Genomic DNA, 13,863 nt, shown 5'->3' on the forward strand with positions numbered 1-13,863 from the left:
AACATTGAGGAGTTAGAATACCCAGAGAAGATGAGGATTTTAAACTTTTGAACAGCAGTATGAATCTCTTACTTTAGAATATTATGTATTATAGTGAGATCACAGCATTCAAACTCGATGCCTTTTTTTGTCTAGGCCTTTTGGAAGTCCTTTGTAGCCTTGTCTTAAGATTTCAGGCTCATCTTTCTTAAAGGGTTTACATGAGAGAAGAGTGTATTAGGTTGCCATTAAAGAGAGAGTTTGGAAAAGAAGTTGAATTTATGTTGATTGTTTAGGTTGTGTTAGAAGCATAGCTATCTGGTGCTCCAAGCTGTTTTCTATAAACTTGCAGCTATGCTTGTAAGTTTGCCTAGAACTATTGCCACGTGTCATATAGAAAATGACTTAAAAGTGACTGCAGGTCATGGAACTGAATTATACAGATGTTCTGGATGTCAGAAAGGATCCTTTCCTTTTGTACCACAGATGTACACAGACCATTACATCTTGTGGATTTTGATCTGAGGTTGGTTTGGCTCAAAGAGCTCTTTGTACCCTATATATAAGTATATCAATGTCAAAGAGGTCTGGAAAGATACTTTTAAAACCATTTAAGGAAAATAAAAGAAAAAACCACGACATTGCAATATTCTTGAAACCATCGTGAATACTAGAGATGAGCGGTTCGGATTCTGTGGAATCCGAACCGCTCCGAACATTGGGGATCCGAGTCCACCCGAACCCTGTTCGGGTGTTCACCGCCTGACTCGGATCCCCGTTCGGGGCCGAACGGCGGCCGCCTGATGTCGGATTCTCACTAGAGAATCCGACATCAGGTCTCCTCGCGTGTAGGGCAGAGCGCAGTGATAGCGCTCTGCCCTACACAGACACAGACACACAGCCGCCAGCGGCAGCTGTGTGTTTGTTACAGCAGCCAATGAGAGTCACACAGACTCTCATTGGCTGCTGCACGGAGGGAGCCGGCTGGAGCTCACACATGAGCTCCGTCTTCCGGCTCCCTCCTCAGCGTGTGACAGAGCGGACGGCGCGGGAGCGGGGATACAGGTAAGTTTTATTTTTTTTATTTTTTTACTTGTCAAAGGTCCGGGGGCGCTACTGGGGGGGGGGGTCTGCACTACTGGGGGGGTCTGCTACTGGGGGGGGGCTATACTACTGGGGGGGCCATACTACAGAGGGGCCTGCTACTGGGGGGGCTATACTACTGGGGGGGCTATACTACTGGGGGGGGGTCTGCACTACTGGGGGGGGGTCTGCTACTGGGGGAGGCAATACTACTGGGGGGGCCATACTACAGAGGGGCCTGCTACTGGGGGGGGCTATACTACTGGGGGGGGGTCTGCTACTGGGGGGGCCATACTACTGGGGGGGCCTACTACAGGGGGGGCCATACTACAGGGGGGGCCCATACTACAGGGGGGGCTACTACTGGAGCAGCCTACTACTGGGGGGGCCTGCTACTGGGGCAGCCTACTACTGGGGGAGCCATACTACTGGGGGGGCATACTACTGGGTGGCATGCTAATGGGGGGCATACTACTGGGGGGGCCTGCTAATGGGGGACATACTACTGGGGGGGCCTGCTAATGGGGGGCATACTACTGGGGAGCATTCAACTGGGGGCACTGCATAGTGGACCGTACTACTAAGGGGACTGCATAGGGGGCACCACTGCTGGGGGACATTGTGTAAGGGACACCGCTACTGTGGGCATTGTGTAAAAGGGTCACTACTGTGGGCATTGTGTAAAAGGGGCACTACTGTGTGTCGTAACATAAATAAGAGACACTACTTTATGGTGTAATGTGAATCAGGCCCTATGTGCGGTGTAATGCTAATAAGATTGTGCACTGTGACTCCTAGGGCCGTAGCCCACTTTGTAAACAAGTACTGTGACTCTGCTGGCCGTACCCCACTGGGTGGGTGCACTACTTTTCATTTCTGCCACTGCTGTGTGGCAATGTGTCATAGATGTGCTTTATACTGTGGTGTCTGTGTCGTTGTGCCGCTGCTTTGTCGCTTAGTAACCAGTCAGCTCACTGCAACCTTTGGCCAATAATGTTGAAAACAATATTATAAGCTGTGATATGGTCTAAATTGACTGGAAATTAATGTTATTGAGGTTAATAATACTCTAGGAAGAAAAAAAAGACCAATTTATGTGATTTTAGCTTTTTTTGTCAATTTTTGTAAAAAAATCCAAATCCAAATCCAAATCCAAATCCAAAGCCAGTCACCGCAGTTTGGCAAATCCAAATCCAAATCCAAAGCCGGACGACGAATTAGAACCAAATCCAAATCCAAATCCGGCAAAAATGGTCCGGCGCACATCCCTAGTGAATACACAGTCCTAAGATATTGAGAAGCGACCTATTTTCAAGGTTTTCTTGTTCTTTCATAGCTTTGAATTCTCATCGGAGAGTGAAAACTTTACTGTCCAAAGCCACCTGAGAATGGCAAATGTCCTCTGCTTGTGTCTCAGATGCCTCTGTTCTAGCTCCTAATGAGATTTATGCCACAGCTTTCTTTGGGGGTGATTTAAATGTTCTGCCGGCGGCTTTTTTTTTTTTTTACGACGCCCGACAGAGCACTTCAATTGTTGCTCTGGTATACGTTCAGCAAGCCGGCGGACGCAATGCCGACCGCCGGCTTCCCGACTGCTTAATCCTGGCAAGGGTTAAATGACAGGTGTTTAAATCTAGATGACGCCATTTTACCGACACCGGGAGACTGTCGCCCGGCATCCCGATCGAATGGATGCCGGGCTCGGACAGCCGCTTAGGGTTAGGTTTAGGGTTCCCGGAGGGTATTTAGGGTTAGGCACCCCCCACAGGAGGTTAGGATCAGGCTAAGGGAAGGGGGGTTAGGCACCCCCGGGGGAGGTTAGGGTTAGGCACCCCCCCCGGGGGACTTAGGTTCAGGCAGTGGGGAAGGGAGGGTTACGGTTAGGCACTTAGAGGGGGGATTAGGGTTAGGCACAGGGGGGAGGTTAGGGTTAGGCACCCTAAAGGAGGGTTAGGGGGTAGAATTAGATTAGTGTATACTTACCTTTAGGACGATCAGAAATTCCTCCTCTGTTGGGCTGCCGCTGCCGGCAGTAAATCATACCAAAAGCGTTGCTCTGTCAGGGCGTGATAGCCGCCGGCGCCGGCATTTCTGTACGCACTCAGGAGGGTGCGAACAGAAATGTCTGTAAAACCCCCTGGTTAGGGCGCGCTAACTGCAGTTAGCGCGTCCTAACCAGAATTTTAGACGGGTTTAGCCGTTTTACACAGCTAAACCTCGTCTCATAGGCAGCGAAGAGGGCGATAATTAATGAGCACCCAGAACAATTGAATAGCAAACTGGGCGCTCATTAATTAGCACGACCTTAAAAACATTTGAATCGCCCCCTCTGACTCTAGATGGATTGGATTCATTTATGAGATTCATGACTTGTGTGAGTTCCATCTCTAGAGGTGGAGAAGAACTTGGAGAGTCTGCGGCGATTTCTTAGAGATAGGAGCTCTGATGGCATGTAAGGGTTATTTTTTGTCATGACATTTAGATAGGAGGAATATTGAGGAAAGGGAAGAAGAGGCATAGGTCCTCGTGTTAAAGAATTAGGCTTCCATCAGGGTGCTGGGGTGACGACAGTGTGAAAATTGTGGCATCTGAGACGTAGTTGCTTTATAGTGAAGTGGAAGCTTTGGAAGAGCACAATGTTGCTGAGCAGAGTGGGAGAGGTTACAAGCGATCTCCTGGATGCACATAAAATAGATGAGTATTTTGCACAGAAGTCAGGATTCTAGGGTTTTTGTTTTGTAAATACTTTTTTTTATTGAAGCATCAAGAAATTTGAAGAAGAATACATGTCTCATACCATAAAGTACTACGAAAATAACGGTAAATAGCTCCTCTTTAGTGGAAGTAGGAAGAACCTCTCTGAAACTCTCCCATGTAGCTAAGAATCGTTTGATACGTATCTGTTTCTGGAGAGAGGTCCTCAGCCAATCCATGTGGTGAAAATAAAAGTTTCTCTGTAAACATTGGAAGGGTTGGTGGAGAACTTTGTATTCATAAATGCAGGATGGTTTTGTGAGCAGCCGAGGAAATTGCCAGGCCCAGTAGCAGTCTCTTGACATCTCTAGGAACCCGGGTACTGGAAGATTGTAAGATAGAAGACCAAACATGTCCCATTCTGGTGTGTGAGCGGTGCATAATTCACTGATACCGAATATACCTAAATTCCGGGTCTGACCCGGAGGTTGGAACAGGGTTTCAAACTGGATCAGACCTGGAATTTATCCGGCGCCGACCCAGGACATTCTCGAGTCGGCGCCGTTCACACCGGAGCCGGGTCTGCAGTGACCCGGCTCTTCCGGCGTGGAAGTGGACGCTTGGAGATGACGTCATCTCCAAGCGCCACTGAAGCCGGCCACTTGGCAGGCATGCGGCGTGCTCCAGGTCATCGTGACCCGGACCGCGCCATTTACACTGTAGGGTTGCATGGGTCATTCTCGTGTTAAACTCCGCAAGCTACCTGGGTTGGATTGTCGGGTCACTCCACCCAGGAGTCTAACCCTCTCCCCTTTTACACTATGAGGCTCTGGTGTAAAAGGGGTATAAATGAGTAGTAGCTAAACGCCAAACTCCCATCCAGAAATAATGATAAAGGTCGGCTGAGGGTTATCTACATTTAGGACAAACAGAATCTTCCATTATACACATTAGGAAACCTCTGTAAGGGGAGATATAGGAGGGATGGAATATATTGAGATAAATTTCTGTGTATTTTAGCAGCAGCGAATGTATTAATAGAGCCATAACAACAGATCCATAAGGTCATCAGTAGATAAGGAAGGAAAATATTTCAACCATTGAGACATGCCTGACTGAGTGTTCTACAGAGGTTCCGAGAAATCTAGAACTAGAGGAGATTGGCCCTCATTCAGAGCCGTTCGCTATTTGCGTTCGTTCGTTCTAAAACAAGGGGTGGCTATGCAAATGATCCGTTCGCACATTGCAGTCTGTTCACACCTCTAAGTCTGAACGAGCGAGCAAAACATACGCTCTTTTATTTCTTAAAAACGCCCCCTGGCCGCTCGCACCATACGTCATGTCCGCTATTTATTAGATTAATCGAGTACATCGAACAGGATATGAACTGCTCGCTATTCTTGTGGTTGGTTTTTTCAACCGCTATTTTGCGAGCAGTTCTGAGTTAAAAAAAAAAAGTGACGTGGTCATTGACGCTGCAGTATTAATTATGCACACTCATAAAACGCCCGTTTTGACCTTTAAGCACGCCTGCGTTCGGATCTCCACTCCCCGTTTTCAAGCACCTTCCCCTGTTACCACCCACATACGCCTCATTCTGTCACTCCAAATAGCAGGCACTCGCTATATTGCGTACAAATGATTTTCGGCCGCACTGACTGGTTCGTGCATGCGTACTAAAAACCGTACGCATGCGCAGATGTGCGAACATCGCTCGGAACGAGCGTACTGCCGCTAGCGAGTGGCTCTGAATGAGGGCCATAGTTCCCCTAGATGAGGATTCTGGTTTAAGTACTGACTGCAATGAGTGATTCCAGGTGTGCAAGAGAAAAGTTTAATTTGCAATTACTAGGTTAATAGCAGAGTGACAAACTTTATCTATATATTAACGAGGACCTCTTGTGTTCAGAAAATGGTAATACAGCATTAAAACAAGTAGAAAAGGTCCCAGTATGAAAACAGATGTAGATGCTACGAGAGTTCAAGTTCAGGTACTCGCCCTCTGGAGCTCATTCAGACTCGGACACTAAGCTGCGCTCTCACGCAGCTAAAAGGGGCCGGGTATGCAAATGCCGCGATCGCACTGTCTGGTATAAGGACGCCCTCTATGTCTTAGAGAGCGACGGCAGAGTGAACGCACGGCGGTATAAAGATGCCCACTTATCTCTCTTACCACACGTCGTCTCCAGGAAGTATAGGAACAATCGGAACCATCGAGAGCCATCGGAGCTGCAAGCAGCGCTTGAGGTAGACCCTACTCCACCGCAAGCACTGCGATCACTGCAGGCTGAAATACAACCAGGTGACGTGTACAATGACGCATCTTTGCTAATTATGCACCCCCATAAAACTCAGTTCTGACGCCCAGACACGCCTGCGTTCACAGCACCACTGCCCCGTTCACAAGCAGGCCCGCTGAGAGCCACGGCAGGCCCGAGTAATAGGGGGCGTAGCCTAATCGTGGGAGGCGTGGCCATGCCCCCTTCCCGGCAAAAAGAGAAGTTTTGCAGCGCCGCGGAGAGGGGGTGGGGGGGAGCACTGAGCCTCCTCAGCCCTGCTCTAAGCCAGGGGTGGCGCGATCAGTGTGATCGCTCCCCCCCACAGGCATAGGCGACTGCTGTCTCCACTGCAGCTGGGCTGCTGTGAGGGAGGGGGGGGGCGGCACCAGACCCGGGCCCTGCCGGGCCCCTCAGGAAGCCTGGGACCGGGTAATCTTTACACGCCCGCCCCTCTCGGCGCCCCTGTTCACAAGCACCTTCCCGTTACCACCCACAAACGACACTGTCACTCAAAATAGCCTCCAGTCTGTGTACTGCGAATGCACGATTCCCGATCACACTGAGTGGTGCACGCATGCGCATATTGACGCATATGCATGCGCAAACAGGCAACTATAGCCCAAAGCGTGCGTCCGCGCCTTAGAGAGCAGGTCTGAATCAGGCCCTCTATGCGTAACATTGAAAAGGGTACCCGGTGGGTCTGCCATCTTTGGATAATGTGTAGTAAGGGGCATTACTGTGACATAGTGTGTAGTAAGGGGCATTACTGTGACATAATGTGTAAGGAGCATTACTGTGACATAGGCCCTCATTCAGAGCCACTCGCTAGCGGCAGTACGCTCGTTCCGAGCGATGTTCGCACATCTGCGCATGCGTAAGGTTTTTAGTACGCATGCGCGAACCAGTCAGTGCGGCCGAAAATCGTTGGTACGCAATATAGCGAGGGCCTGCTATTTTGAGTGACAGAATGAGGCGTATGTGGGTGGTAACAGGGGAAGGTGCTTGAAAACGGGGAGTGGAGATCCGAACGCAGGTGTGCTTAAAGGTCAAAACGGGCGTTTTAAGGGAGTGCATAATTAATACAGCAGCGTCATTGACCACGTCACTTGTTTTTTTTTAACTCAGAACTGCTCGCAAAATAACGGTTGAAAACACCAACCACAAGAATAGCGAGCAGTTCATACGCTGTACGATGTACTCGATTAATCTAATAAATAGCGGACATGACGTATGGTGCGTGCGGCCAGGGGGCGTTTTTATCAAATAAACGAGCGTATGTTTTGCTCGCTCGTTCAGACTTAGAGGTGGGAACAGACTGCAATTTGCGAACGGATCATTTGAATAGCCACCCCTTGTTTTTGAACGAACGACCACAAATAGCGAACGGCTCTGAATCAGGCCCATAGTGTGTAGTAAGGGGCATTACTGTGACATAATGTGTATGGAGCATTACTGTGACATAGTGTGTAGTAAGGGGCATTACTGTGACATAATGTGTAGTCAGGAGCATTACTGTGAGATAATGTGTAGTAAGGGGCATTACTATGACAAAATGTGTAGTAAGGAGCATTACTGTGACATAATTAGAGATGAGCGGTTCGGATTCTGTGGAATCCGAACCGCTCCGAACATTGGGGATCCGAGTCCACCCGAACCCTGTTCGGGTGTTCACCGCCTGACTCGGATCCCCGTTCGGGGCCGAACGGCGGCCGCCTGATGTCGGATTCTCACTAGAGAATCCGACATCAGGTCTCCTCGCGTGTAGGGCAGAGCGCAGTGATAGCGCTCTGCCCTACACAGACACAGACACACAGCCGCCAGCGGCAGCTGTGTGTTTGTTACAGCAGCCAATGAGAGTCACACAGACTCTCATTGGCTGCTGCACGGAGGGAGCCGGCTGGAGCTCACACATGAGCTCCATCTTCCGGCTCCCTCCTCAGCGTGTGACAGAGCGGACGGCGCGGGAGCGGGGATACAGGTAAGTTTTATTTTTTTTATTTTTTTACTTGTCAAAGGTCCGGGGGCGCTACTGGGGGGGGGGTCTGCACTACTGGGGGGGTCTGCTACTGGGGGGGGGCTATACTACTGGGGGGGCCATACTACAGAGGGGCCTGCTACTGGGGGGGCTATACTACTGGGGCGGGGTCTGCACTACTGGGGGGGGGTCTGCTACTGGGGGAGGCAATACTACTGGGGGGGCCATACTACAGAGGGGCCTGCTACTGGGGGGGGGCTATACTACTGGGGGGGGGTCTGCTACTGGGGGGGCCATACTACTGGGGGGGATCTGCACTATTGGGGGGCCATACTACAGAGGGGCCTGCTACTGGGGGGGGGGGCTATACTACTGGGGGGGGTCTGCTACTGGGGGGGCCATACTACTGAGGGGCCTGCTACTGGGGGGGGCCATACTACTGGGGGGGCCTACTACAGGGGGGGCCATACTACAGGGGGGGGGGCCATACTACAGGGGGGGCTACTACTGGAGCAGCCTACTACTGGGGGGGCCTGCTACTGGGGCAGCCTACTACTGGGGGAGCCATACTACTGGGGGGGCATACTACTGGGTGGCATGCTAATGGGGGGCATACTACTGGGGGGGCCTGCTAATGGGGGACATACTACTGGGGGGGCCTGCTAATGGGGGGCATACTACTGGGGAGCATTCAACTGGGGGCACTGCATAGTGGACCGTACTACTAAGGGGACTGCATAGGGGGCACCACTGCTGGGGGACATTGTGTAAGGGACACCGCTACTGTGGGCATTGTGTAAAAGGGTCACTACTGTGGGCATTGTGTAAAAGGGGCACTACTGTGTGTCGTAACATAAATAAGAGACACTACTTTATGGTGTAATGTGAATCAGGCCCTATGTGCGGTGTAATGCTAATAAGATTGTGCACTGTGACTCCTAGGGCCGTAGCCCACTTTGTAAACAAGTACTGTGACTCTGCTGGCCGTACCCCACTGGGTGGGTGCACTACTTTTCATTTCTGCCACTGCTGTGTGGCAATGTGTCATAGATGTGCTTTATACTGTGGTGTCTGTGTCGTTGTGCCGCTGCTTTGTCGCTTAGTAACCAGTCAGCTCACTGCAACCTTTGGCCAATAATGTTGAAAACAATATTATAAGCTGTGATATGGTCTAAATTGACTGGAAATTAATGTTATTGAGGTTAATAATACTCTAGGAAGAAAAAAAAGACCAATTTATGTGATTTTAGCTTTTTTTGTCAATTTTTGTAAAAAAATCCAAATCCAAATCCAAATCCAAATCCAAAGCCAGTCACTGCAGTTTGGCAAATCCAAATCCAAATCCAAAGCCGGACGACGAATTAGAACCAAATCCAAATCCAAATCCGGCAAAAATGGTCCGGCGCACATCCCTAGACATAATGTGTAGTAAGGGGCATTACTGTGACATAAAAGCACGCGAATGCTAGCATAAGCATGAGAGGAGATAAGCACCCTGTTTTTTATTGTAGCAGTACTGGTTAGAACTGGGTTTGTGGTCGCAGTCATGTTATTGGTATTTGTATTGAGTCAATCAGAGTTTGACAGCCTATCAGGGACCTGTTTAGGCGGGCTCTGTTTAGGGTTATCAGTGCACTGGGAGGAGTCAGCTTCCTCTTTTCCAGTTGTGATCTCCTCTGGGATAAGTACCTCAGTAACTCAGTGTCATAATATTTATTCATTATTCTTGCCACTGCTTGTTTTTACCTTCATTTACTATCCCATATATATTCGGCCTCTCCTATCTTGTATCTCCTCTATTATTTTCATCCCACCCGTGTATCCCCCCCCCACACGCTCCTCACCTCCCTCTGCCGGCTCTTTCCCCTCTGCATTTACTTGATAACCCCCCCTCCTGTGCCCCATCCATTATGCCGCGTCCGAGCAGCAATGCCCCCCCCCCCAGCGGCTGGTCGATGCAGCCACGCCGCTTGCGGTGGCCGCCGCCTCTCCTTGCCCGCGCGTGTGTGATCCAGGGCGCTGGCGGCGGCCGCTTACAGCGCGGGCCCCGGCGTCCTCGCGCCTTCACCGTCGGGCCTCCAGGTTTGGCTGGCCCACGGTGGGGGCCCGTCTTCAGGAGCCTCTCAGTCTCCAGGGTTTGGCGGCGGGAGCATGTCGCGGTCACCGCGGCTCCCGCCGTTGGCCCTGCCCAGCAAACAGCGGCCGCCATTTTATATGTGCAGGGCCTTTAGGGCCTCTAGCCTTGGCAGCCGCCTCTCCTCATACACGCGGGGCACGTGCACTGCACCCGCGCGTGTGTCCTCCGGGCCGGCGGCACCCGCCGCGCCCGGAGCATTTGTTAGTGCACCCGCTTTGTCCCCATCCAGCCGGCAGGCATGGCTGGTGCGAGCGGGTGCTGCATCAGGCCCCCCCCCGCTCACCAGCAGCTTCCACGAGGCTGGGCAGCGCGGTGTCCTCAGACACTGCGCTAAGCCCCGCCCCCACAAGTAGCGGGCGCCATTTTAGGTGCCTGAGGCTCCATAGCCACAAATGGCACCGCGGGGCGCGCGCACTGGACCAGCGCGCATGTCCTCCAGGCCGGCGACACCCGCCGCGCCCGGAGCGTTGGTTAGTGCACCCGCTCCTTTCCCATCCAGCCTGCAGGCATGGCTGGTGCGAGCGGGTGCTGCATCGAGGCCCCCCCCCCGCTCACCAGCCGCTTCCATGAGGCCGGGCAGCGCGGTGTACACAGACACTGCGCTAAGCCCCGCCCCCACAAGTAGCGGGCGCCATATTAGGTGTCCTGAGTCCCCATTGCCGCGAACGGCGCCGCGCGGCGCGCACACTGCACTGCGCGCGTGCCCTCGGCCGGCGACACCCGCCGTGCCCGGAGCGCTGGTTAGTGCACCCGCTCCTTCCCCATCCAGCCTGCAGGCATGGCAGGTGCGAGCGGATGCTGCATCGGGCCCCCCCGCTCACCACCCGCTTCCATGAGGCTGGGCAGCGCGGTGGCCTCACTCAGACACTGCGCTAAGCCCCACCCCCACAAGTAGCGGGCGCCATTTTAGATGGCCTGAGCCCCCATAGCACTCAAATGTCACCCTCCACTGCTCCAGGAGCGGGGAAGGTTTTTTGCTGCTGACCCCTGCCAATGGGCACCCCCTTTTCCAGGGGTCAGCTACTTGCCAGCACAGCTGGGTTGAACTATTCACCAATGAGCCACATTGCCGTGGACAGCCATCATAGTGATTCAAACCGCAATACCCCGTTAATCCAGCAGTTCTCATACCCAGGTTTAACCCCTTTTACCACCTGTCACCAGCGTTCCCATCAGCGGTTTGGCCCACCATAAATTTTCAATAGGTATTGCCCCGCCCGCTGCACAATGGTCCCCATATTTTGGTCAGGGTTTTAGCCAGCGGACACTTCCGCCTGCCCTTCCTGTCTTTTCCCAGCGATTTATTAACCCTCAATTACCCCATGCTCTGGGCCATTAGGTACCGCAGGTGCTACACCCTTCGTGTGATCAGTAGTTTCTTTCCACTTCGGCCGTACATAACCCTTACCCATAATTTATCTAGCAGGTGCCCAGGGACATTTTTACAGCCGAATCCCACCCTACAACCCCCCTTGCCTCTGGTCCCGCCACCTGGCAGGCCTTCCACCCCTCCGCACCCCACCCAAATTCATCCACAGCCCCCTCTGTCTGCCCGAGCCGGAACTCCCATCCCTGTTGCTTTTCAGCTTCAACTTTGTCCATTACTAATGTTGATGTCCCCAGTTCACAGAGCATAGTGTCACCAGCGTCTTTGGCTCCTGCTGCCAATGTCACGGAGGACGTTCCGGCTTTATCGATTCAAGTCGTGGTGGGCACATCTCACAGCGCGGGACAGGAATCGGTTTCCACGGTCGGGGCCGCTACCTCATCGACGTCTGGAGCAGGTGAGATCACTTCGCCACATAACACTGCCACGTCATCACACTCTGAAGTCTCATACGATTCATCTGGCTCAAGCGAAAAACCGCACAGGCTCACGCGTTATTTTGTTAAAAAAAAAAAAAAAGGGGAGGCACAAGAGCACAAATAGATTCCGTAGTTATGCAGACAGCTCGGTTCCGGATGTATCAGGCGATGCAGTTCATTGCTCTAATACTGCGTTTTTGCGGGGGTTAGATAGGTTTGTTAAGAGGTTTTTATTGAGGGTTTCGTTTGCCCGTTGTTCGTCCAATTTTTTGTTTCGGCCAAAGGAACATTAAGTCAGCTAGGGATTAACCAGTGGTTGTGAGGAAAAAATCGTTTCCCCTTCGGGTGTTGTTCCTAAAAGGAGGCCGGTAAATTCCGGTTGATCCAACACCTGTTCTATCCGGAGGGAGAGTCCGTTCACGACGCTCTAGATCCAGGCGAGTGCAGCGTCATTTATCAATCTGTTGAGGATGATCTACGGTGGGTGCACGAATTCGGTGAGGGAGCCCCATTGGCGAAGAGTGACAGAGTCCGTTTTCAGGCTGATTCTTTCAGATACATGGGTTTCAAAATTGATGCGTCATATTGTGTGGATAAGTGTTTGCCAATGGTATTCTCCATTTCCTGCTCCTTTTTCGAGTATTTCAGCTCTTTCCTACAGTGGTGCATTCAGCCAGGTTCAGGGCAGTCAAGTATAGCCCATTATTTAGATGAATTCTTATTGGTAGAGAGGGCCACAGCAGGCGTAAACAATAATAAAAAATTAAAATAAAAAATAGTGAACTAGTTTGAATAGTAAACTCAAGGTCGACATGCGCTTATGGTGCACTTTTTGCAGGATTTTAACAGGGTTCGGTTTTTGGTTGCCCAAGCCAGTGGGCTTTGGATTTTGGGGCCTTTTTTGAGGGTCAGTATTGCGCGGAGGCTTGGCCACAGGATTGGCGAGCTGCCGGTTTTACAAGCAATATGCTCCTCCTCAAGTTGTTCCCAATTGTAGTGGCCATAGAGATCTAGATGGCGCAGCTTAGTAATCGGAGCATAATTTTTCTGGTGTGACGGCAGACTCACTCTGGAAGCGCTGGCGACGGGTACCCTAAGGTCCTATACGGAAGCGTGGAACTCTTTGCTGGCTTTCATTAACAAAATAGATCAGGGTAAGAGTGTTGAAGGTAACAGGTTGCAGTTCAGTGGTTTTGGCATGAACAAGGACAGTCAAAAGCAGCAATGTACGGTGCTTTGGCAGGCACTTCATATTTTTCACAATTGCGTGTCTTGGTAGACCCAACTAAGTCATTTATTCTTTCCAAAGCTCTGAAGGGTTGGGCGTAAGAACAGGCGCATTCAGACGATTCTCGTAGGCCAGTAGGTACCAGTTTGTTAAGGAATAGCGGCCTGGCAGCGGCAGGTGCGGCCTTTAGAGATTATGAGGCGATGTTGTCAGTTTGGCATTTGTTTTGGCATTTTTCTGGGCGCTGCGTGTAGGTGAACTGGCAACTGCTAGTAAGAAGTCAGTGCGCACAGGAACTTTGTTGGAGAATGTGATTATGATATCGGACTCGATTTTTGCTGAAAATTCTGAGATCAAAGACCGACCAATTAGGTGGGGGACATTGGTAGTCAATTACTGAGCATCCGGACCCGAGCATATGCCCCGTGGCCATAGCTAAGCTTTACAACCAGCGGCGTCCGCGAAGGGGGTTGCAATGGCTAGTGCATGGGGATCTTTCACCGCTCTCGCGTTTTTTCAGTTCACAGCGATTTTTAAGCATTATTTGATAGCCCTTGATTTGCCGGTGGACATTATGGCACACACTCATTCAGATTTGGTGCGGCCACTTGTGCAGCAGCTGCGGGTTCTTCCAGCGAGGCAATCAAGCGATTGGGTCGGTGGAAGTCTTCCGCTTATAAAG

This window comes from Taudactylus pleione, unplaced genomic scaffold, assembly GCF_031769625.1.
Source record: "Taudactylus pleione unplaced genomic scaffold, aTauple2 ptg000310l, whole genome shotgun sequence".
Taxonomy (NCBI): domain Eukaryota; kingdom Metazoa; phylum Chordata; class Amphibia; order Anura; family Myobatrachidae; genus Taudactylus; species Taudactylus pleione.